The sequence below is a fragment of the Balaenoptera borealis genome, assembly GCF_965194805.1.
Source record: "Balaenoptera borealis genome assembly, chromosome: 1".
Classification (NCBI taxonomy): Eukaryota; Metazoa; Chordata; class Mammalia; order Artiodactyla; family Balaenopteridae; genus Balaenoptera; species Balaenoptera borealis.
This window is the reverse complement of record NC_138860.1, coordinates 132,962,127-132,989,204: the sequence shown is the minus strand read 5'-3', so window position 1 is coordinate 132,989,204 and position 27,078 is coordinate 132,962,127. Positions and strand designations below refer to the sequence as shown.

General features: G+C 37.9%; 1 long non-coding RNA gene across 1 annotated transcript in view; it reads left to right on the top strand.

Annotated features, from left to right (window-relative positions):
• Window positions 1-26,065, top strand: part of LOC309613377 — an 87,206-nt gene extending 61,141 nt beyond the window's left edge. The window contains exon 4 of the long non-coding RNA XR_014235687.1: window positions 3,041-26,065. This is a non-coding gene — a long non-coding RNA (uncharacterized lncRNA). The remainder of the gene's footprint in view (window positions 1-3,040) is intronic.
• The last annotated feature ends 1,013 nt before the right edge of the window (window positions 26,066-27,078 follow it).

The following is a 27,078-nucleotide window of genomic DNA, read 5'->3' as shown; positions in this document are numbered from 1 at the left end:
ATTTGAGAATGCCCATCTTAACATGAGTGTCTTGGACTGTTGGGGCTGCTATAACAGAATACCATAATCTGGGTGGTTTGTAAACAACAGAAATTTATTTCTTACATTTCTGGAGGCTGGGAAGTCTATCCAAAATCAAGTTGCCAGCAGATTCAATGTCTGGTCAGGGCCCACTTTCTGATTCATAGATGACTGTCTTCTCACTGTGTCCTCACTTGGTGGAAGGGCCAAGGGAGCTCTCTGGGGTCTCTTTTATAAGGATACTAGTCCCATTCATAAAAGCTCTGTTCTCATGCCCTAATCACCTCCCAAAGCCCCACCTCCAAATACTATCACTTTGGGGACTAGGGTTCAACATATTTGGGGAGGGATATAAACATGCAGTCTGTAGCATTCCACCACGATCTCCTAAAATTCATGTTCTTCTAGCATGAAAACTGCAATTATATCCCAACAGCCCCCAAAGTCTAACTCATTTTAGTGCACCTCTAAAATCTAAAATCCAAAGATTCTTCTAAATATCGTCTAAGTCAGATGTGGATGAGACTCAAGGTACAATACATCCTGAGCTGTAAACCTGTAACATACTTTCAAAATACAATGGTGGGACAGGCATAGGTTAGACATTTCCATGCCAAAAGAAAAGATATGAAAGAAGAAAGGGGTAACAGGCTCCAAATAGTCCAGAGTGTAAGACAAACTCTCAGGGCTTGAGAATAATCCTCTGGCTCAGTGCTCCGCCCTCCAGGCCTCCATGTCCCACCTCCTAGACCCACTGTGAAGGAGGGTCAGAGAGGGGGTCCTGCCCCCACAGCTTTGCCAGGCAGCACTTACCATCCTGTCCTTGACGATCTCTGAATCACCTTCAGGGTCATTCTTCCTTTGTCTTGTCTTTAAAGAATAGTTCATGTTCACAGCAAAATAGCTCCATGGTCCTGTCCTATAAAATCTAAGTCCAAAGCCTTCCTTTATTCCTTCCTGTCTCCTTCCCCTTCAGTTCAAACTGGCAGTTTTCTAGCCGGGTGACTTATTAAATTTGTATTTCACACCAATACTAATTGCCTTAATAAAATAGCTGTGGTCACTTGGCCACACGCCTAGTGTTCTCCCCCCAACATGATCTCTCATTTCTTGCAATATAAATAGGCTGATTTCTTTTCTTCTACTAACTTTGGGTTTTCTTTGTTCTTCTTTTTCTAGTTGTTTTAGGTGTAGGGTTAGATTGTTTATTTGAGATTGTTCTTGTTTCTTGAGGTGAGATTGAATTGCTATAAACTTTCCTCTTAGAACTGCTTTTGCTGCGTCCCATAGGTTTTGGGTCATTGAGTTTTTGTTGTCATTTGTTTCTATGTATTTTTTAATTTCTTCTTTGATTTCTTCAGTGATCTCTTGGTTATTTAGTAGTGCACTGTTTAGCCTCCATGTATTTGTGTTTTTTACAGTTTCTTTTTCCTGTAACTGATTTCCAGTCTCATAGCGTTGTGTTCGGAAAAGATGCTCGATGCGATTTCAGTTTTCTTAAATTTTCCAAGGCTTGATTTGTGACCCAAGATGTGATCTATCCTGGAGAATATTCCATGTGCACTTGAGAAGAAAGTGTACTCTGCCACTTTCGGGTGGAATGTTCTATAAATGTCAATTAAAGCTATCTGGTCTATTGTGTCATTTAAAGCTTGTGTTTCCTTATTTATTTTCTGTTTAGATGATCTATTCATTGTTGTAAGTGGGGTGTTAAAGTCCCCTACTATTATTGTGTTACTGTTGATTTCCCCTTTCATGGTTGTTAGCATTTGCCTTATGTATTGAGGTGCTCCTATGTTGGCTGCATAAACATTTATAATTGTTATATCTTATTGGATTGATCCCTTGATCATTATGTACTGTCCTTCCTTATCTCTTGTAACAGTCTTTATTTTAAAGCCTATTTTATCTGATACAAGTATTGCTACTCCAGCTTTCTTTTGATTTCCATTTGCATGGAATATCTTTTTTCCATCTCTTCACTTTCAGTCTGTATGTGTCCCTAGATCTGAAGTGGGTCTCTTGTAGGCAGCATATATATGGGTCTTGTTTCTGTATCCATTCAGCCAGTCTGTGTCTTTTGGTTGGGCCATTTAATCCATTTACATTCAAAGTTATAATCGATATGTATGTTCCTATTACCATTTTCTTAATTGTTTTGGGTTTGTTTTTGTGACTTTTCCTTCTCTTGTGTTTCCCGCCTAGAGAAATTTCTTTAGCATTTGTTGTAAAGCTGGTATGGTGGTGCTGAATTCTCTTAGCTTTTGCTTGTCTGAAAAGCTTTTGATTTCTCTATCAAATCTAAATGAGATCCTGGATGGGTAGAGTAATCTTGGTTGTAGGTTTTTCTGTTTCATCACTTTAAGTATATCCTGACACTCCTTTCTGGCCTGCAGAGTTTCTGCTGAAAAATCAGCTGATAACCTCATGGGGATTCCTTTGTATGTTAATTTTTGTTTTTCCCTTGCTGCTTTTAAAATTTTTTCTTTGTATTTAATTTTTGTTAGTTTGATTAATATGTGTCTTGGTGTGTTTCTCCTAGGGTATATCCTGTATGGGTCTCTCTGTGCTTCCTGGACTTGGGTGACTATTTCCTTTCCCATGTTAGGGAAGTTTTCCACTATAATCTCTTCAAATATTTCCTCAGACCCTTTCTTTTTCTCTTCTTCTTCTGAGACCCCTATAATTCTAATGTTGGTACGTTTAGTGTTGTCCCAGAGGTCTCTGAGATTGTCTTTAGTTCTTTTCATTCTTTTTTCTTTATTCTGCTCCTCGGCAGTTATTTACACCATTTTGTCTTCCAGCTCACTTATTCGTTCTTCTGCCTCAGTTATTCTGTTATTGATTCCTTCTAGTGTATTTTTCATTTCAGTTATTGTGTTGTTCATCTCTGTTTGTTTGTTCTTTAGTTCTTCTTGATCTTTATTAAACATTTCTTGTATTTTCTCAATCTGTGCCTCCATTCTATTTCTGAGATTCTGGATCATCGTTATTATCATTACTCTGAATTCTTTTTCAGGTAGATTGCAGATCAGAGCAGAAATAAATGAAATAGAAATGAAGAAAACAATAGCAAAGATCAATAAAACTAAAAGCTGGTACTTTGAGATGATAAACAAAATTGATAAACACTTAGCCAGACTCATCAAGAAAAAAAGGAAGAAGACACAAACCAATAAAATTAGAAATGAAAAAGGAGAAACCACAACTGACACTGCAGGAATACAAAGGATTATAAAAGAGTACTACAAACAACTATATGCCAGTAAAATGGACAACCACAAAGAAATGGACAAATTCTTGGAAAGGTACAGTTTTCCAAGACTGAACGAGAAAATATAAACAGAACTATCACAAGTAATGAAATTGAAACTATAATTAAAAATCTTCCAACAAACAAAAGCCCAGGACCAGATGGCTTCACAGGCGAATTCTATTACACATTTAGAGAAGAGCTAACACTGATCCTTCTCAAACTCTTCCAAAAAATTGCAGAGGGAGGAACACTCCCAAATTCATTCTACGAAGCCACCATCACCCTGATACCAAAACCAGACAAAGATATTACAAAAAAAGAAAATTATAGACCAATATCACTGATGAACCTAGATGCAAAAATCCCAAAGAAAATACTAGCAAACAGAATCCAACAACATATTAAAAGGATCATACACCATGATCAAGTGGGATTTATCCCAGGGATGCAAGGATTCTTCAGTATACACAAATCAATCAATGTGATACACCATATTAACAAATTAAGGAATAAAAACCGTATGATCACCTCAGTTGATGCAGAACAAGCTTTTGACAAAATTCAACACCAATTTATGATAAAAACTCTCCAGAAAATGGGCATAGAGGGAACCTATCTCAACATAATAAAGACCATATATGACAAACCCACAGCAAACATCATAGTCAATGGTGAAAAACTGAAAGCATTTCCACTAAGATCAGGAACAAGAGAAGGATGTCTACTCTCTCCCCTCTTATTCAACATAGTTTTGGAAGTTTTAGCCACGGCAATCAGAGAAGAAAAAGAAATAAATGTAATACAAGTTGGAAAAGAAGAAGTAAAACTGTCACTGTTTGCAGATGTCATGATACCATACATAGAAAATCCTAAAGCTGCCACCAGAAAACTACTGGAACTAATCAGTGAATTTGGTAAAGTTGCAGGATACAAAATTAATGCACAGAAATCTCTGGCATTCCTGTACACTAACAACTAAAAATCAGAAAGAGAAATTAAGGAAACACTCCCATTTACGATCGCAACAAAAAGAATAAAATACCTAGGAATAAACCTACCTAAGGAAGCAAAAGACTTGTACTCAGAAAACTATAAAACACTGATGAAAGAAATGAAAGATAACAAACAGATGGAGAGATATAGCATGTTCTTGGATTGGAAGAAACAATATTGTGAAAATGACTATACTACCCAAAGCAATCTACAGATTCACTGCAATCCCTATCAAACTACCAATGGCAGTCTTCACAGAATTAGAACAAAAAACTTTACAATTCGTATGGAATCACAAAAGACCCCTAATAGCCAAAGCAATCTTGAGAAAGAAAAACAGAGCTGGAGGAATCAGGCTCCTGGACTTTAGACTATACTACAAAGCTACAGTCATCAAGACAGTATGGTACTGGCACAAGAACAGAAATATAGATCAATGGTACAGGATAGAAAGCCCAGAGATAAACCCATGCACATATGGTCACCTAATTTACAACAAAGGCAAGAACATACAATGCAGAAGAGACAGCCTCTTCAATAAGTGGTGCTGGGAAAACTGGACAGCTACATGTAAAAGAATGAAATTAGAACACTCCTTAACATCATACACAAAAATAAAGTCCAAATGGATTAAGGACCTAAATGTAAGACTAGACACTATAAAACTCTTAGAGGAAAACATAGGAAAAACACTCTTTGACATAAACCACAGCAAGATCTTTTTTGACTCACCTCCTAGAGTAATGAAAATTAAAAATAAACAAATTGGACCTAATGAAACTTAAAAGCTTTTGCACAGCAAAGGAAACCATAAACATGATGAAAAGACAACCGTCAGAATGGGAGAAAATATGTGCAAATGAAACAATGCACAAAGGGTTAATCTCCAAAATATACAAATACCTCATGGAGCTCAATATCAAAAAAACAAACAATCCAATTTAAAAATGGGCAGAAGACCTAAATGGACATTTCACCAAAGAAGTCATACAGTTGGCCAAGAGGCACATGAAAAGATACTCAAAATCACTAATTATTAGAGAAATGCAAATCAAAACTGCAATGACGTATCACCTCACACTGGTCAGAATGGCCATTATCAAAAAATCTACAAACAGTAAGTGCTGACGAGGGTATGGAGAAAGGGGAACCCTCCTACACTGAGGTGGGAATGTAAGTTGATACAGCCACTGTGGAGAACAGTATGGAGGTTCCTTAAAAAAGTAAAAATAGAACTACCATATGACCCAGCAATCCCACTATTGGGCATATACCCTGAGAAAGCCATCATTCAAAAAGAGACATGTACCACAATATTCATTGAAGCACTATTTAGAATAGCCAGGACATGGAACCAAGCTAGATGTCCATTGACAGATGAGTGGATAAAGAAGATGTGGCACATATATACAATGGAATATTACTCAGCCATAAAAAGAAATGAAATTTGAGTTATTTGTAGTGAGGTGGATGGACCTAGAGTCTGTCACACAGAGTGAAGTAAGTCAGAAAGAGAAAAACAAATACCATATGCTAACGCATATATAGGAATCTAAAAAAAAAAAAAAATGGTACTGATGAACCTAGTGGCAGGGCAGGAATAAAGATGCAGACATGGAGAATGGACTTGAGGACACGGGTGGGGGGAGGGGGAAGCTGGGGTGAAGTGAGAGTAGCATCGACTTATATACACTACTGAATGTAAAATAGTTAGGTAGTGAGAAGCAGCAGCATAGCTCAGGGAGATCAGCTTGGTGCTTTGTGATGACCTTGAGGCGTAGGATAGGGAGGGTGGGAGGGAGGCTCAAAAGGGAGGGGATATGGAGATATATGTATGCATATGGCTCATTCACTTTGGTGTACAACAGAAACTAACACAATATTGTGAAGCAATTATACTCCCATAAAGATCTATTTAAAAAACAAATAGGCTGAGAATTTTCTAAATTTTTAATTTCTATTTCCTTTTTGGTTAATAATTCCATCTTCAAATTATTTCTCTCTTCTCACATTTTCCTGTAAGCAGTCAGAAGGAGCAAACCCACATCTTCAGCACTGTGCCTAGAAATTTCTTCAACTAAATTTTATTGCTCATAAGTTGTACCTTCCTCAAAACACTAGAACCTGTGCACAATTCAGCCAAGTTCTTTGCTACTTTATAACAAGGATCGCCTTTCCTCCATTGTCCAATATCATGTTCCTCATTTCTGTCTGACCTCAGAATGGCCTTTACTGTCCATATTTCTATGAACATTCTGTTCTTGGTGATTTAGGTATTCCCTAAGAAGATTGAGGCTTTCTCTACAGTTCTCTTTTCTTTCTGAGTCTGCACAGTAATCACCAGTAATGATCCATTCATGACGATGTAGGTTTTTTGTAGTATATACCTCAAAACTCATCCAGCCTTTGCCCATCACACAGTTCCAAAGCCATCTCCACATTTTTAGGTATTTGCTACAGTGGCACTCCCACTTTTTGGTACCAATTTCTGTGACAGTTATGGCCCTCTGTAACCACACAGCTTAACCATCAGGATCAAGATTTGAGAATTCCTGTCTTGACTTATCTATTTGTTCTAGGAAATTCTTAAGTAGGAAGATATGGCTTGTAAACTAGTAAGTAACTTCACTGTTTGGTTCAGGAAATTTCTAACTTCTTCAGGAAAATTGTTGTCTCACCTGGGCAAAGGGTTTGCTTATGCAACAAGAGCTTACTTAGGAAGACTTGCTTCAGAACTCCTGTCTCTGTGTCTATCAATCATAGACTCTTATTAATTAAATTGCCCAATCCTAATCAATTTTTCACCTTGAAAGACTTGGCTGTTTGAACCTAGACCTCAAAATCATGCATATCTATCTATCTATCTATCTATCTATCTATCTATCTATCTATCTATCTATCTATCTATCTCTCTATCTCTCTATCTATCTTATCTTCTGCCCTTCCCTTTCTAAGAGCTACTAAGACTCTTAAAGTTATTTTGTCCCTTGTTACAGTAGGTTTATTCAACTTAACTTTGCTTGATCTACAAGGTATTCTAATGGTCTTAGGCTCCTTGTAGTATGAGAATTTCTGAGGCAAGTATATTGATTAGACTCCACTGTATTTTTTTTATATATGTATTTTATTTATTTATTATTTTTGGCTGTGTTCGGTCTTTGTTGCTGCACACAGGCTTTTCTCTGGTTGCGGCGAGCGGGGGCTACTATCCGTTGCGATGCGCAGGCTTCTCATTTTGGTGGCTTCTCATTGCAGAGCACGGGCTCTAGGCACACAGGCTTCAGTAGTTGTGGCACGTGGGCTCAAGTAGTTGTGGCTCATGGGCTCAGTTGCCCCACGGCATGTGGAATCTTCCCAGACCAGGGCTCGAGCCCGTGTCCTCTGCATTGGCAGGCAGATTCTTAACCACTGTGCCACCAGGGAAGCCCTAGACTCCACTGTAATCCTTAAAACTGGATTCTCCTGAAAAATCAGAATAGACAGGCAAAATTGGGAACAGGGTTCATTGCCTGCTTCTATCTGGCCATTTCCTTATTCCACCAGTTCCCATCATAACAAACCATTAATTCTGACACATTCCTATGATTTAAGAATATCTTTATCTCAGCGCCACAGGTGAGGATCTTGGGACTGAGGCTAATTGACTTGCTCAAGGTCACTATGTGAACCAATAGCTTGGATGAGATACAGCCCAAGTCTCGACTCAGGCCCAGGCTCTGTGCACCAGATGTGCTCTGCCATCATTCTGCTCTGCCATCAATTAGGTACTGACCTCATTTCTTTCTTAGTTGGCAAAAGTCTACCCTATGTGCTAATGTCGTTTCTGTAGTTCATACCTGAATTACTTTTCTGCTTGGCCAACTTTGCAGTATTACAGTATTTTCAAAGTATGACAAACACACTGTAAAATAATATTTTTTAAAATTGCATAAGATATGGAGGTAGGAGAATTCTTAAAATATACTGCGTTTTACAATGTATAGCTTTGCAGTAATTGAAAAAAATTCAAATAGGTTTCAAAATTGAGATTTTCCCATAGGTAAGGTCTACATAGCTATCCATACACTGAAATCTTCAAAAGGAAAATGGGCAAGCTAATGTTGGTTTGTAGCACCTACAATAACTAATAAGTCACAAGTTATACTGTAAATACAGTGTCTATTTTGTAAACTTGCTTGATATAGGCAAAACATCCTTCAATTATAACTTTCTGCCATCTCCATCTTGGCAATGTGTCTCTAAAAATGTCATGAACTGAAATGGCTTGTCTTTCAATGGATTCCACTTTTTTTGTTTTATATTTCCTTTCTTCATTCATTAGAATCATATTTACCAAGAAGCTGCCTTCATGACTTGTTTCTTTTTAAGGCAAGTCTAATCAAATAGACTGTTATTAAGGTTTACTGAGGGCTTGATCATTCCCACTCACCTCAGAAAGCATAAAGAGGTAATGAATCTCATTTTAAAGAAGTTTCAGAAGCTTTGTGAGGGGTTAGAAAGAGCTTTCAGAGAGCTGGAGGTGAGTTTATGCATCTAAAAAGAGAAGTTTCTAAGAATCCTGAGTAAACTGCTCCCAGCTAAAACAAGCACATGGTGGCCTCTTTACTTAGAACTTAATTAGGACATGATCCTTTAACTTTTTGCAGAATTCCTGGAGTCTCAAAAGCTTGACCCCTAGTATTTTAAAGGGGAGCAACAATTTTTCCCCAGTATCTTTGTTCAGCATTGTATGAAAAACTTTTGAAGTTTTTACTACTTATTTAGGAAAGATGGATATAATTCTTGGACTGTATATATGTGAATCAGAGATAATCTCTGGATGAAAGGATTTGGATGGCAGCCATAGGAATAGGGAATAGGAAAGAATTGGTCTTAAAAATAAATCCACAAGAAGGATAGCAATATTAGGCACCAAGTAAGAAAAAGTAAACAAAGCCAGGCACCTATGTGCCTTGTAGGGATATAAAGATGATGAAGAAACAGTTCCTGCCTGTATCTAGCTCAATGGGGAATACATTCGTATAAATAGGACATCATAATAACACCCAAGTGTGGAAACAGGATTCAGTAAGCTAAGGGGGATTTCTTAGAGGAAATAGTGTCTGAGCATGTATTTTAATAACTTACCTTTGATATTTAAAATGTGTGTTAGTTTGCGAGGGCTGTCATAACAAAATACCACAGACTGGGTGGCTTAAATAATAGAAATTATTTTTTGCACAGCTCTGGAAACAAGAAGTCCAAGATCAAGAGTGTCAGTAGTGTTGGTTTTCCTCTGAAGCCTCTTTCCTTGACTTGCAGATGGCTTCCTACTTGCTGTGTCCTCACATGGTCTTTAGATTTCCTCTTCTTACAAAGACACTATTGAGATTGAATTAGGGTCCACCCATAGAACCTCATTTAATCTCTTAATTACCTCTTTAAAGTCCCTATCTCAAAATACAGTTACATCTGAGGTACTGAGGTTAGAGTGTCAACATGTGAATTTGGAGGGAACACAACTCAATCTATAATAAAATGTTACATATTTCCAAAAGGCAGCATAGGATTCTCCTTTTCATATTATTTATTTTTATTTTCTCCTTCTTAATTGAGAAGCAGTTAAGAACATGAGCTCTGTAGCCAGCCCACTTGAATTCAGTCTTTGTTGTGCCACTTACTAGGTGTGTAACCGAAGGCAAGTTGATTGATTTCTCTGTATCTCGGCTTTCTTGCATGTGAAATGGAGATGTTAATAATTACCTCATTGTGTTGCTACGATGTTTAAATGGATGAATACATGTAACGTACTTAGTAGTGTCTGGCACATAATAAACACTCGATAAGTGTAAAGTATAAAGGATAGTAATAATTTCTGGGTGTAAAATTGTACAATATGATACTTATATATACGAGTGCTCATAAATAATGATTTGTATCCTTTGGAGCTGTATCTCATTTTTCATCAATTGTCATAATCAGAAAGAAAGACATGTAAGTTTAAGGTGACTTATTCCAGCTACAATTTCTGTCACTTCCTATTCACAGACAGCATACATCTGTCTGATCATCTGTGTTTCTAAAATAACTCCAGTCAGAATTCAGACACTTAATATTTTTAATAATAAAAACTCCATGTGTCTTTTTCACTTGTGAGGGTGATAATTTCATACTTTAGTTTGCTGTGCTAAATTCACCCTAATCTAGTCTTTGGTATATTTCTGGTGCATGTGTTAGCCCCTTTATTTTTTCTTTATAATGACATTACCATCATTTTCTCCCTTGTGTACACAAACTCTAAATAATGAGCAAGTAGGAAAATATTTTTTGTAATAATGGTTACTACGTATTGTGTTTTCCTAAACAGCACCTTTCACCAATACCTGACTTTCTAATGGTCAAATCTAATTAACTGTTTTCAGGCATTAAGCAACTTATGCAAATTGATGTCTCTGCAGCAGTTTGTTCTTTTTATTAACACTTATATAGCATTTGCTCTTTGCCTGGCCCTGCTCTAAGCACTTTTCATATATTAAATCATTTAGTCCTCACATCAGCTTTATAAAGGGGATGCTATTATCCCCTTTATGGATGAGGAAACTGAGGTACAAAGAGATTGTTACTCACCCTTCACACAGTGAGTAAGTAGTGGAGCTGTCATCGGGGCTAGGTAGTCATGGTTGGATTTTCATCCTGGGCATTCTTTCCTCTTCTGGCTTAAAGCATACTACTCATTTCCCATCTTTCTGGCCACTTCTTAATATCCCTTATTAGATCTTCCTGTTTAGATGGGATGGTTCTTGAATACTGGAGTTTCCTTATCTATAATCTAAATAGAAATGGATATCACATCTGTATCTCCAAAGCCACCTTTTCCCCAAGTTGAATACACATTTCCAACCACCTACTAGGCACCTCCAACTTGGATGCTGAGCGTACACAACATTGAACTTTCCATTGCCTTACTCTCCCCAAATTACTCTTCAGTTCTAGTATCTAAACCTAGTAGTGGACTCTGCAATCTCCATCATTTCACATGTCCAATCTGGCACCAAGTTCTCCTGATTCTAGCCTCACGTGGCTCTCTACTCTTGCCCCTGAGGTCTAATCTTACTATCATTTCTCTAGTTTAGCATTTGTAGGTAGGTGTTAATTTTCTATTGTCTTATCACTCACTAATGATTTTCAGTTGCTAAAAGTTATTGTTTGAATATTGTGCAGTTAACTCCTACTAGCTTTCTTTGCAGTTTGAGATGTTTTCATCATTTCATTACTGTTATTTCCCTAATATCCCCAGCCTGAGCCAGGATTTTATTTCTTGAGCTAGCTTCCTGCCTTCTATTTGCTAAGAAGGGGTCCAGTTCCTATTTCATCTTAGTGATGTTCTCCTACAGGAACAAGTTACTTTAGAATCACGCCTTTTTCAGAGTTTTAAAAAATAGATGATTTTTTTTTTGTTTCCCCCCTGGCAGTTACCAGTGCACAAATAATATGCAAAGAGATAAACATGTTTTAAGAAACACCTGGCATATTTTTCTTCTGGCTCCTTCCCTGATCTACAAAATCTCTTTAGGGATGATATTAATTACATTGTATATTATCTCTCACCTGGACTTTTGCAACAATCTTCAAATTTGTCTATCTCTCTGTTCACTCTAGTTTATCCTCTATATAATAATATTCTTAAAAATAGAAAAAAAAATATATTGGCCACTGGATAAAGTGAAAATTCTTTCAGAATGACTTATAGGGTCTTTGACAAGTTAGTTGGATATGAACCTCTCCAGCGTCATCTCCCTTTCCAACCACATCCTCTAAATTCAAGTCACAGCAACTTCTGGCCTCTATGACTTTGCACAAGCTTTTCTCCATTTCTCTAATGCCATTTGCTCTTTTCATATCTAAAAATCCATACATTCCATCAAGAGCTGACCCTGACATGACTTCTGAATACTCTTACCCAATTTCTCTAACCACCTACTGGTCGTGTTACCCACAACACCCCTGCTAGGGGTTAGGCTAGGACTCTTGTGTCTAATTTTCATCTGGCTCCTGGCCACCAGCTCTTTTTATAGTTATCTGATATCCAATCTTTTGTTTATAAAATTTGATTTAGATTCTATGACTTGATTCTTTTCATTAATTTTTAGGTAGGATTTTAATTCTGACTTTTTTCCCACACAAGGTAACCACCCCACAAGATGAAGCCTTGACCCCAGGCTCAGCTTTCAGGAAACTCCTATAAATCCGATGGCCTCTCAAAGGAGGCATCATGCAGTCTGTTAAAAATCTTTCCATTTTTCTAAGACAGAATTGGTCACTTGGGACTTCCATTGTCATCTTCTACTTATATCTCTATTATAATATTTCTGTATTGCAGTTATAGATACAGTAATACTTCAGACCATATTATGAGGTGTGAAGAGTATAACTTGGCATTTCTGTAATCCACTTCTACTGGACCTTCTATTGGACACTGTCAGTGTTGCTCCCAGAGATCCTCATATCCCTTTTACCACTTCTGTTTGTTCTTACCCTGATGTCAGTGTACCTTCAGTTCCCTCAGCCTGCACCTGCGATTCTTCTGCAGAGGACTGCCTTCAGACTGCTGGGACTGCTTCTCCCAGAAGCCCAGAGAGCTGGAGGCACCTGGGAATTACATTCATTTAGGGCAGCTTTTAGCCAATGACTAGATGGTGAGGGAGTCCCACCCAAGGAACAGGAGCACTCTCTACCCTGAGGTGTAGGCTGTAGCCATTTCTCTGGGACTTTGTCCAAACCCCTACTTGACTTCTTTCTCCTTTATGTTCTGCTTCCCATTCTCCCTCATTGGTTTCTCTCGGGCATATTTCCCCACTAATTCACCTGTACAGGACATCTTGCCTCAGAATCTACTCCTGGGAATCTTGACCTAAGACACCTGTTAAACTCCCTTTTAAGTCCATTTTGTTGGATTACAGAAAAATGTATCTAAATGAACTCTGAATAAACTTCATCACTTCAGATTTACTCTCAACCAACTCAGAATTTTTGTTATCAAATCTCTTCTCTCTTCTCCACAAGTTCTGGTTGAGTAGTCATGGTGGTGGTGATGTTTTTATAGGGTCATAAGGGATTGTGTCCACCTGGACTCAGTTGTTAGACTATCAGAGTGACATGTTATCTTGCTACTCAGTTATCTGTTTTCATGTTTGTTCTCATTACTATAGTTCAAGCTTTGCAGTACCTAGGTCCCTGTCTTTTTTTCTATCCCCACACTTAGAACAGAGACACTAACTGTTGAGTGAAAATAACAATATAACACCATTGTAAGCTGGGCATTATCATTCCTACTTTTACAGGTGATATAAGTGAGGTCATATATATTAAATAATTGCGGCAAATTAAGATAGTTCATTAATAGTAGAACCAGAGTGCAGGTCTTCTGACTCAATATAAGTTCTTCCACATTACCCATCCCTGCCTTCCTCCTCACTAAGATCTCATGGCTGTTTCTATATGCTTGGGGCTCAAGGGAAGGTCCTGCTTATGGTGATCTCAGCCACCAGAAAAGCATATCTTCCTGTAGACCTGTTAGAGGAGATAAGAGTCATTCTAAAGCCTTTGTCACTACTGGAAATAGAAACCAGAATGTTCCTTCTTGGGCTTTCTTCTTAAATATGAATATTCATTAACACCTTTCTTTCCTCCTTAGAGAAACTCTCCAGTTTGAGACTTTCACTGGAAACCTGCCTGTAATAAGATCAGGCGTCAGTTTTGATATCATTTTTATCTGTTTGGTAAGCCTTCTATGGGGGAGGGGGAGACGTCCTGCCTTGCTGGAGGGGAAGTATTGGGTCTTTAGGGAAGACCCTAGGTATTTGTAGCTTGATCAGAAAGAAGACCAAATAATAATGGAAATAACCCATGATGGCAATGGAAGAAATGTACTCCGGGTGTATTTGATGTAAGGACAGTACTCTTGAATGATTGATATTACAGTGAGCAAGAAGTCTTAGCACTGTATTCTTTTTTAATCCCAACAATTCTCACTCTTAGTAGTTCAAGGCCTTAGATCAGGTTGTATCTTGTAAGCTTTAAAAGGCATCTCTGATATCTTCAGAGGAGCAGAGGTGGCATGGCCTCTTGTTGCTATGCATGTGTGCAGGCCTCTGGGCCCTCCTGTTGTAGCATCATACCTGTGCTGAGCTGTGAGAGTACAGGAGCTGCAAGGAACAATGCTGCTCACATATTTTGCCTAGCAGGAGGGAGGAACAGTGCAGTTTGAAAGATGCGATTTAGTTAATATGCTACACTTTGCCTCTCAGGCACTTGGGGGCACATCTTTTGTTATTCTGCTTATTTCTCCTGACAAGGGCATGATTTGGCAGTTTGTTAAGGGAACAACATTACCATTTAGTGGAAGAGCACTTTCCCTTTTAAAACTTTTAACTTGAATTAATGTCATATAGAGTATATTTGTTTTAACCTATTGACTCTCAGCATTTAAACACCTTAGGCAAGATCTATCTGTATGTACAGAACCTGAAATCATTTGCAATTTGGTAATGTGTCTCATTGTAGCATTTTTGAATGCCATCACGAATTAAATACAGTAGTATCATCTTATATTCCATTTTGAGATCTTAAAGTTGACATTTACTTTTTGCAGATAAATTCCATGCAAATCTCTCCAGCTTATACATTTATGGTATTTTAATCTTTTCACTTAAAACCCTGAATAGTAATTTGGGGACTTTCCTTTTATTCCTAGAGATATATTGGGAATGAACAGATGTCTATGTTAGGAAGTATATTAAAAAGCTAAATAATAATGGCTACGTTCAGGACTGCCTTCCAGGAATATTTCAAGCTTAATGAAATTTGACCTCAGCTAAAGCTTCCTACTGTGTGTGTCCCCTCCTTCTAGCGTCCACTGTCCTCAGAATGACTTTTTAACCTTCCCTCTCTTGTATATATCTTCTTCTGTGCCTCCAGGAGTACGGGTCTCTTCTGCATCACCAAAAGCCATGGTGACCCCTTCTGAGGACTCCTTCCTGCTAGAGTCCAGGAGGGGCTGATAGCAAGGATATCCCTGGTTCCTCCCTAACAATGACAGCTCCTGAATGGTCCTCCACCCCATGCTCCTGCTTCAGGACTTCAGTTACCTCTGACTATGGTGGCTTCCTCCAAATAACCACCTGAACTCTCTCCCTTCTTTCAAGTCTGCTTAGATGCCACCTCCTCAGGAAGATCTTCACTTATTACCCTATCTAAAATAGACCCTCCATCATCTCTCTTTATGTACCTACCATACCTGCTTTATTTTTCTTCATAAAACTTTTACTACTTGACATCATATTAGCTATCTTTTAAAAAAATCTCTCCCTCCCCATAACATGTAAACATCACAAGAACTGTTTGTGTCTGATATAGTAAGTGCACAATATTTCTTGAATTAGTGAATGAATACATGCTATGGAAATGAAAAATGCAAGGTATTAAGGAGAATTGATGCCTGTGGCAAGCAACCTAAAATTCTTTGTTTCATCATCCTCCACGCTGATTAATTTTGTTTGGAACTCTTATATGGACTAAAAGCTGCTTTTAATGAAAGGTTTTACACACACACACACACACACAGATGTTTAACCACTGGCAAGCAAATTAATATATTAAAAATTTACCCAGTTTAGAGGAAGGGATTACATTGCAAAACCTTAGCTTAATTTTCTTTTTGAAGTTATTTCTGTATGTAAGCATTGTATTTCTTATCTTACTGTATTTTTTTTTAACCAATGCAATGTTCATTTATCTTGAAATTCTATGAACTAAGCTATATGCTCTAAGCCTTAGTTCTGGTCAAAATGTTTGATTATATATGCACAGTGTCAATCTGCAACAAAATTTAGCCAACACTGGCAGATAAAAGTCTACATTTTTAAAGTATAGCAAAGATTTCCTGTGGGATAAGGAAGGTTTTGCCCTGTAAACTTTCCGAAAAAGCTGACAACATTTTTGAGGTAGAATGGTGACTTTACACTTACTACTATGATGTGAAGATAGTAGAGGAAGCTGTGTAAGAGCAGGATGTGGTGAATGTAGAGTGTGGTGCCTTTTTTCTATGCCTGCTTTTCCACCTGTCAGTGGTGAAGTCAGACCTTGCTCCCAGCCTGGGTTAGAATCTGTTTAACCTGTGAATTAAACTTTTTTTCCTGCCATTGCCATGAACAGAGAAGTCTTTTGGAGTCAAATACAATAAGTTCCTTTGGAAGGGAGGAGTATGAAGTTGGGAATGTGAACATGGACTTGTCTGGAGCCAAGAAAACACATCAATCAGGAACGCTATGCTTGGATCAGGGGGCCAGAAGCCACTGACAGCGGAAAACAGGAGGGCAGTTAACTAGTGTATACTGCTTGCCTTATATTTGCCAAGGACTTCACATGAATTATCCTAGTTAACCTTCACAATTATGCTACTAGGCAGATGTTATTAACCCCATTTTACAGAAAAGAAAATCCAAGCCCTGAGAGATGAAATAATTTACTATTTCACAGTTAATACATCATGAAAGCAGAATTTGAACCCTGTTCTAAAAGGCTCAAAATCCATGCGTTTTTGTACTACATCATATCACCTAGAAGAGAAAAAAAGGTGACACAAACTTTGACACCATTACAATTTTGTGTCATTAATACTTGCCCAACAATACACTTTTATCAGGCTGAGTATATGGAATAATAATGGAATATAATGTAAAATAAGATGTATTTTTTATTTGACAAGGACAGCCCCACCTTCAGAACTCTGGAGGTTATTGGAGTAGGAGTATACAAATTTCATGAGAGCCTAAAGTGCTCTTTAGGAGAAAAAACATTTCAAATCTCCAAACCAGCCTTCAACACTCAAGTGGATGTGCAAGTGTATTTACTACACAGGTAAAACAAAAGGGACCAAACATGAAACACATGAGTAAACCCTGGAGGGGTAATCCAGGGAGCACTTTTGGACATCCTTGTGGTGGAGAGTTGGAGGTTCAGAGTTATGTTTATCTGAATATTAAAAGAAACATGAACTAAAATGTACCCACAGGGTGGTAAGTAGGACATAGTTACAAATATGTCATCACCTGGAATGGGCTGTGGATTACCCTTTCCCCTCTAACATGTTATAGTTTCCCTTAAGAATATTGTTTCCTCTCTAGTCTACTCTCGAGGGACATTTTAAAGTCCTTTATTCCTGAATTCAGGATGTAGTAGCCTGTGCTACCCAAGTCCCTCAGGGACACCCTCATCCTTCAGGTGCTTCCCTTGAAACTTTTCTCTCTCACATGATTGGGATTGGCCAGGGCTGGCAGTGCCATCAGGGTGGCACGGTGAGATGATTGTTCCTACTGGCTAGCATGGTACTTCTTTTGCAGGTTCACATGAAATTTTGGATGATTCCCACTTACATAGGACACAGGATGAATTCAGGTTTCTGGCTACAGATAGTTGAACTCCAACCCTTGACATTGTGCTGTGTATATATGCTCGTTTGTTAGCTCTTGCCTAACTGTGTCTCCACTAAAAAGAACCTGAATGTATCCATCAAGTTAGAAGCAAGTGCTTTTGGAGAAAATTAATATGTGTCTCTAACTGGCAAGCTGAGGAAATAGTCTGAAAAAGGGGAAAATCCCCAAAGCATTAATCAGGGGGAAAATAAATAGACAACTTTTTGTGCCAGTAAGAAAAGTGTAGCATCAACATGAGCATTAGATACCTCCGAGTGCTAAGCTTTAATAACAGGGAGGGACACAGTATAATAACAGGCCCAGATCTTGATTACTTTTCCTAATGAGAGTGAAGCACAGCATGGAAAAGTGACAACTTGAGATAATTCAAAATGTCACATTAGCTTTGGGTTTCAATCTCTTCTATAACCAGTCTTCATAAAAACTGCTAATGAGTAGTAAATTGGACTGATTTGAGTTTTACTTCAATTTGCTTCTTGTGCAAATCTTTAGAGGAAGGGTGTAAGGCAGTGGGATGTCATAGATGGCATATTAGAGCAGAAGTCAAGCAACCTGAGTTAGAGGCTGCACCCTGCAATTAACAATCTGTGCGGCTCTGGGCAAGGAAGGCAAGGAAATTAGCTGTTCATGAACATCTGTCAGGTGCCATGCATTTTGCTAGGTCCAAAGGAGACAGGTAAATAAGGCAGGTGCCGTGTCCTCGAGCCACTCACAGTCTAGTGGTGGAGACTGACGTGTAAAAAGATAATGAGAGTATCTTATGACAAGTCTTTCATAGAGTTATGAGCAATGGACTGTGGGAGTTCAGACTATAGGAATGTGATTAACAATGAGAAAATCAATAGGGGTACATGCTAGTCAATGCTGGCCAATAGTAGCTAATGCAAGTAATAGTTAAACTAACTTCAGCTTTCTAGGAAGTACATTGAAAAGAGTAAAAAGAAACAAATGATATTAACTCTAATAATATATTTTATTTAATCCAATATATCTAGAAGATTATTTCAACATATAATAAAGTTATTAATGAGATAGTTTACATTATTTTTTTGTTTTTACTAAGTCTTTGAAATTCAGTGTGCATGTCACATAACACATATCAATTTGGACTAGCCACATTTCAAGTGCTTAGTGGCCACACATGGCTAGTGGCTACCATCTTGAACAATGTAAGATTAGTCTACATTTATGTTCAAAAAGACTTAAAGCATATGTGCACCAGTCATTGAGGGATTCCTAGCTTAATATAAGGACATGCAAAAAAGACCTAGGGGCTTTAATTCTCAATACAAATTGTTCTAATATATGGGTTCATAAACAGATACTGGACTGGGTGCATTAGAATCCTCTAGGAAGCTTGCAAAAGACAGATTCCTAGATCTTTGAGGTTTTGAATCATTAGCTCTGGGTGGAGCTTAGGAATCTGTATCTTATAAAAGAACTCTGATTATACCTAGGTGTATCCCAGGCTGGGAACTACTGGCAATCGGCTCAATAGGAGGCACGTGTGGCGATCAAAAAGGTCATTTGATTTTAGGTAGCATCAGCAGAAGACTAGTTCTCTGTGTGAATGAGCCATCAGTTAAGTATTTCTTTTTTTTTTTTAATTTTTTTTATTGGGGTATAGTTGCTTTACAATGTTGTGTTGATTTCTGCTGTACAGCAAAGTGAATCAGCTATATATATACATATATCCCCTCTTTTTTGGATTTCCTTCCCATTTAGGTCACCACAGAGCACTGAGTTGAGTTCCCTGTGCTATACTGCAGGTTCTCATTAGTTATCTATTTTGTACATAGTAGTGTATATATGTCAATCCCAGTCTCCCAATTCACCCCACCCCCATTCCCATATGTTTGTTCTCTACATCTGTGTCTCTACTGAGAAACTACATCATTTCTCTTGGACTGGTGGGGTGTCCCGAGCAGTCCTACCTTCGCATCAGCTCTGTCCACTTGCTCAGCCAAGAGTTGATGGTGTCTCTGCACTAGACTTCAGGAAGGTGTGCAGATTTCATTTTCCTCTTTGAGTCACACTTTTTTGTCTGATGTCTTTCAAATGAGCTGTCCCAAACCTGGCTATGAAACCATTCTAGGTAACACTGAAAAAATCTTTCATGAACTCCCCTCCAGGTTTACCACATCAGAAACTTAGGGAGTGGGGCCTCAAACTATTATTTTTACAAACTCCCCAGGAAGCACTTGGTGTGTGGAAAGGCAATTGAGATGCAGTGACCTAGAGAATCACTGGGAATCTACTGCTAGGGTTACTACTTTCGTTGTCAGATTTTACATCTGTTTTGCCACCATATATAGTGTGGTATAATGGCTTTGGACGGTCCTTGTTTGATATTTGGCTCTGTAGCTTACTAACTGTGTGATCTTGTTGGGTTATTTACCATGTCTGAGACTCTGTTTCCTTATCAATAAAATGGGAATAATAATCAGTAAGGCTGTTGTTAGTGCTCGAGGGCTCACTTCTTGGTTCTCTTCTTTATTTTCGATCACTCTGTGATCCCATCTGGTCTCATGGCTTTAAATAGCCTCTAAGCTGATAACTCTCCAATTAATATCTCTAACTTGTCCTCTTTCTCAAACCCAGACCAACTGTGACTAACTGCTTTAAGCATATTTCTACTTGAATATCTGATTAGCTTCTCAAATCTAACATGCCTAAAACATCACTCCCTAATCAGTTTCCAAAATCATTTTCAACTATAATCTAATTCATCTCAGTAAATGGCAGTGCTAAAGTTCCAGTTGTATAGGTCAAAAACCTTGGACTCATCCTTGATTCTTTTCTTTCTCTCACATTTCACATTAGCAAATCTTGTCAGCTCTGCTTTTAAAATATATACAGAATTTGATAACTTCTCACCAACTCTACCATTACCACTCTTGTTATTTCTTGCCTAGATTATTTTGATAACTTATAAACTATTTTCCTTGTTTCTGTTTCTTCCCTTCTTCCATTGTCTGTTCTCAAAAGAGTAGCCAGAGTGACCCATTAGAGACCTAAGTCAAAAATCACATTACTGCTCTACTCTAAGTGAGATGGTTTCCCTTCTGAGAGTAAAACCCAACATTCTTAAAATTGCCTACAAAGCAACTTTTGGATCTAGAACTCTGCTTCCTCTCCAGCCTCAAACTCTTCCTCATTTCCTCCTTGCTTCTGCTCCGTGCACTCCTTGCAATTCTTCTAACACAACAAAAACAGCCTTGTTTCTGGGTTTTTGCTCATGTTATCTCTACTGCTTGGAATATTCTGCCCCCGGTGTTTTACTTTCTCACTTCCTTGAGGTCTCTGCTCAAATGTTACCTTGTATGTAAGGCCCTCCCTGACTTTAATTAACTTACCCACCTTCCTTGCTTGATATGTATATTTTTAAATAAATTTATTTATTTATTTCTGGCTCCATTGGGTCTTCGTTGCTGCGTGTGGGGCCCCCTCCAGCTGCGGTGAATGGGGGCCACTCCCTGCCGTGGTGCGCGGGCCTCTCACTGCGGTGGCCTCTCCTGTTGTGGAGCACAGGCTCCAGGTGCACAGGCTTCAGCAGCTGTGGCACGTGGGCTCAGTAGTTGTGGCTTGTGGGCTCTAGAGCGCAGGCTCAGTAATTGTGGCTCACGGGCCCAGCTGCTCCGCGGCATGCGCGATCCTCCCGGACCAGGGCTCGAACCCGTGTCCCCTGCATTGGCAGGCATATTCTCAACCACTGTGCCATCAGGGAAGCCCTTCTTGATATTTTTAAATGTATTTTACTTTTTGCTTATTGTCTGTCTCTCTTTACTAGAATACAACCTGCACAATGGCTAGGATGTCAGTCTGTTTTGTTGACTCATCCTCAGTGACTAAGACAGTAAATGGCACATACCAGGTACACAACAAATACTTGTTGGATGACAAATACATGTTAATACCAGGTACATAGTAAGCACTCATGCAAATCAGGGCAAAGCGCCATCTGTTCTTTAACTGAGAGGAAGACTTTATGCAGAAATTTAGCACTTAATTTTTTTTTTAAACCAAGGACACCAGAGATTTTTTAAAAAATAGTTAGGAACCTGATTAATTTTGTGAGACTTTCATGAGAAACAGGATACTGGTCCAGCAAACATTTTGAGAGAGTCTCTTTGGCTGAGACATTGGTTCCCTAGTCCCATAAAACTTCCTAACTTGTAGATTTGTACTTGGATTCTTCTTTCTTCTGTCTAGTGGATATCTATGGAATTTACTACCTGTTTTTCCATTTCTAGGGATTTCCCCAACCATTGTCTACAAGGATATAGTAGGAATTACTGTGTTGGTAAAGTGTGGCCATATTCCCTTAAAATGTGGTTGAGCAAGCTGTAGCATCTATACCATAATCAGTGAGTTTCTTCCAATAGAATTTGGACTTGGAACTGAGACATGAGCCAATATCTCCATGAGTACATGTAGTGGGTTGAATTGTGTCCCCCTCAAATATATGTTCAAGTCCTAACCCCCTTCTAACCCCTGATAACCCTGGGAATGTGACCTTATTTGGAAATAGGGTCTTTGCAGATGTAACCAAGTTAAGACGAGGTCTGAGGAGCAAAGGAAGGTACACAAGAAAGAATGATACTGTTATGCTGAGAGAAGCCAGAGAGTAAATCCTAATGGCATTTGAGTTTCTGGTTCCAGTTTCCCTTGAGCCCAAACTGAGCTCCAACAAAATTTCCAAGTTGGCTTACAATAAATTTCCAAATCAGTTTTAGTTGGTTTCTGTTACTTGCAACCACAGTAATCATAATCAATATATTTCTCCACCACAGGGACTTCTTTTGTGGTCAGCTTTTCCTTCAGGACTTCACATATTTAGAAATATAACCATTCCCTTACTGTTTCAATTAGCCATAGTTTAAACCAAGCACCACTACTTATCTCTTGGGACTCAAGGCAAACAATTTGTATTTAACTTGAATGCCTTTGGATTTGGAAATGACTCCCACAGAAAGATAAACTATAAAAATGAAAAAAATTATATCATTAGAGAAATTTTCCTTGTTCCATGACTTCTTTAGAGACCATTACATTGGAGGGATTTCTGAACTCCATTTCTGAGAACCTGCTGCATGTAAAGTACTGTTCTGGGTGCTGGAGGAATGCAGAGATGAATGAGACATTGTCACTTTCCTCAAAGAGCTTAGAGATCAGCAAAGGATGAGACCTGGAAGCAATACATTAAAAGCTAGGATGGAATGAAGCAAGTGCTATGATAGAAGCGTAACCAATGGGTTCAGAAGAGAGTGTGATTATTTCCAGCTGGGGTTATCAGTGAAGGCTTGAAGGATGAGAAGAATTTTGATACATGGAGATAGATGATCCCCCACTCTTTAAAAAAACTGGGTTACATGTCCCTGTTTAATACTATTACAGCTTCCTGTACATTTCCCTATTCAGTGTGTGTTTTCACCACTACACTGCAAACTCTGTAAGAGCAGTGATCACATTTGTCATGGTCAGTATCAAATCTTCAGAGCTTACCGTTACACCTAGTACATAGCAGTTGTCAAAATATGCTTTTTGCATGAATGGATGAACTAGGTACTAAGGTCATGCCACATAGAGAATGGAGCAGGAGGGAATTCTCTATTTGAGTGGTTTTAAGGACCTCAATAGGAACAGCTCATGTAGTTTTACTCTAGTGTTTTTACATTAATGTGACTAGTTACACCTTATATGTTTTTTCCTTTGTTTCAACTAGCAAATTCTATTGCTCTGTTCAGGTTACTGAAAAAAGAATTTGCCTGATTTGTCCATCTTTTCCAGTTAGGCCATAAATGTCACTGGCCAGTTGTATACTGGCTACACTTGGGTCATTTTTTCTACCAATAAGTCAGTCATCCATAGCTGGAAGGAGGTTCTGTAGTTCAAAACATGAGTGTCTAAGCAGTATGATCTAGTTGTGGAATAGTTTTACTTAGAGGGAGGTTTGGATTTGGCAGGCAATGACTGATCTATCTAGAATATTCCTCCTCTACAACAACCTAATATTTACAGTGAAAAAATTGTCCTCCCCACATTTATCACAGCCATATTAGAGCTTGGTAGAGAATATTAAATAAGTTAGCAGATGAGCTGGTTAGAAAAGATGGAAACACTGATTCAAAGGCCATTGTGACCAACATAGAAATATGGCTTTAGATCCAGGTCTCCCAATTTTCATACATATAGGATATAGCTTCTTCTTTTCCCCATCCTCTATTTTCTCTGTCCCTTTCTAACTCTCTCCAGAAAGAGGGAAAGAAACCTACAGGATTTGCCTTTATTATTCACTAAAGGCATTATCTTGATTTTGAATAAGATTTTCAACTAAGTGCAGAATTTATACATTATTATACATTTATGTTTTCTTTTCCTAACTGAGTTGTGGCTTCTCACCCATTCTCTTCTCCCTCTGAAGGTGGATTGGGTAAAAGGAAGTAAATGAAATTCACATCCATATGGTTAATGCAATTGTGGAGGTGAAGAAATTCAGACCAGGTGATTCTAGATTTTTCTCCCTAAGTTTAAGTGAGAGAGGCAGGGAACACAACAAAAACTACTAACAAAAAGGAATCCTTTCACGTTATCCAGTTTGACTGGGTGTCTATCATATGGCTGTTGGAGATGTCAGCAGCTAAGATGAGATGAAGGAGGCAGGAAGTTGGAATTATTGACTGGCATGAGTATTTCAGATGTACTTGGCATCCATTTAGCTATGTTGTTTCTGCCTCCTAGTTCTTAACCTGATTCAGTAATTTTTATAAATCACTTTGTAGGCCTAATGTCAATAAGGAAATCCCATTGCCTTAACTTTGCCTTGAGGCAGCACAGACACATTTGGCAGTGTTGTATTTGGCTGAAATTTCATCACTCTGTTTGACTATATGCATTGATGGTTTCTTGCTATTTATTACTGTGTGTATGGACTCAGGTTGAGAGAAGTGATCAACCATCTCCATCATATCTACCTTCATAGACCAGGGCTATAAAGACAAAACTGACCAGTAGGTAAACTTGAGTTAGGCTTCCTCCAACCTTTTCTAAGCAATAGGTAGTGATGGCAGTAACAGGCTAACATTAAGAAGATTTTTTTTCAGGATAATTTATACCCTATTGCTATGGCCTACAGCTAGAAGTACTTCACAAGAACAACATTAGTAATAATTCCAATGATCAAAAGGGCTAAATTTGAATTGTGGCTTTCCTCCTTGCCCTCAGCATTATAGAACCCTGTAGCTAAGACTATTGGTTGCTACCCAGTAGTCATATTTCCTTCTTATTCCTTGTTGGAAGATATCTTGGACTTCACCATACCTGGATGCAGTGCCTGGAACCATGTCAGCTTTCTTATAACCATGAAAAGAACTGGCTTGAAGACAAAGCAGACACATTGAGAATTATACACTAAAAGTTATAAAGGACTTTGGTGGGTCCTCAAAGAAGTCATTAAGCTGCTGAATTAACACATGAGCACTCTGGGATTTATTACATAATTTATTATTATTTTGAGTTGTTTTAATCTATTTGTGATTGAAAGCTTTCCAAACGACACTTTCTTCTTTTCTACTACCCTGTTTTCTTACTCACGTCCCTCTCCCATGTAGTAGATTTAAGGTGACAAGTATGCTGAAAGTTTCTTGAATGTAGGAACTGTATTTTAGTCATATCTGTTCATAACTTTTGGTTTTTACCAGTACTCACTGTGTTGAATGAATGACTGTCAATTTATTTGGATTAAGATGTTAATTAATGTCCCAGGTTACTGATAATAGCTTTAAGAATTACCATTCATAGGGATATTTACCTTTTAAAAGTAGTGGGAGGGTTCTGTGGTACACTTTCTAGGTCTTTGGCAATTTGTATAATTTAATTTCATTTTATCCTCACAAGAAATTTTGAGTGTAGACAGTAATATACGTATTTTTGCGTTGAGAAAATTTTTTAAAAAGGGAATGCAGCTTGCTTAAAGTCACCCTTCTAGGAATAGCAGAATTATTATAAACTTTTACTGAGATACAATATATACAAAAAAGTGCACATGTCATAAGTACACAGCTTGATGAATTTTCACAAACTAAATACACCATGTAATCAGATCCACCTCAAACACAAAACATGAATTTTCAGTCCTCAGAAACCCCCTTGTCTTCTTTCTGTTGATTATCCCTCTCTCCACCAAGGATGGCACCAACTTCTTCTAGTACAAAAGCCTTGCCTGCTTTTTTTCTTTCTGTAAATTGAATCATAGATTATATGCTATTTGGTGTCTAGCTTCTTCAACATTTTGTTTATGAGGTTCTTCCATACTATTTCATGTGGTTTTAAATTGTTATTTGTATTGTTCTGTAGTGTTCCATTGAATGAATATACCATCCTTCTTTTATCCATTCCACCTCATGCTCTTTTTAAAAAAATAGTTTAAAAATTTATATATTAATTTTTTTAAAATTTATATAATTTAATAAAAATGTATTTAAGGTGTACAATGTGATGATTTGATATGCATAGTAAAATGATGATTATAGTCGAGCTAATTAACTTATCTTTCACATAGCTACCTTTTTTTTTTTTTTTTGGTGTGATGAATGCTTCTGAAAGCTAATTTTTAAGCATATTTCCAGTGTTAATACAGTATTATTAAGTATGGTCACCATACCTGTTTGTTACTTAGATCCCTAATTTTATTCATCCTATGCAACTGAAACTTTGTACCCTTTGAACAACATCTCTGTATTCCCCCACTGCCTCTCCAGCTCCTGGGAACCTGTTCTACTCTGCTTCTATGAGTTTGACTTTATTTTAGATTCCACATATAAGTGAGATCACACAGTATTTGTTTCTCTCTCTCTGGCTTATTTCACTTAGCATAATGTCCTCAAGGTGCATCCATGTTGTTGCAAATGGCAGGATTTCCTTCTTTCTGACGGCTGAGTAATATTCCATTGTGTATATACATATATATACACCATGACATACACTTACTTTATTCCCATCTTTTGGCTGTTGTGAATAATGCAATGAACACAGAAGTGCAGATATCTCTTCCAGTTGGTGATTTCATTTCATTTAGATATATATCCAGAAGTGAGATTGCTGGATCATCTCTATTTTTTATTTTTTGAGGAACCCCCCTACTGTTTTCCATAATGTCCATACCAATTTGCATTCCCACCCATGGTGTAATGTAATTCTCTTTTCTCTACATTCTCGCCAACACTTGTTATCTCTTGTCTTGTTTAAAAAATTTTATCTTTTATACAGTTTTTAAAGATTGCACTCCATTTACAGTTACTACAAAATATTGATATATTCCCCGTGTTCTATAATACA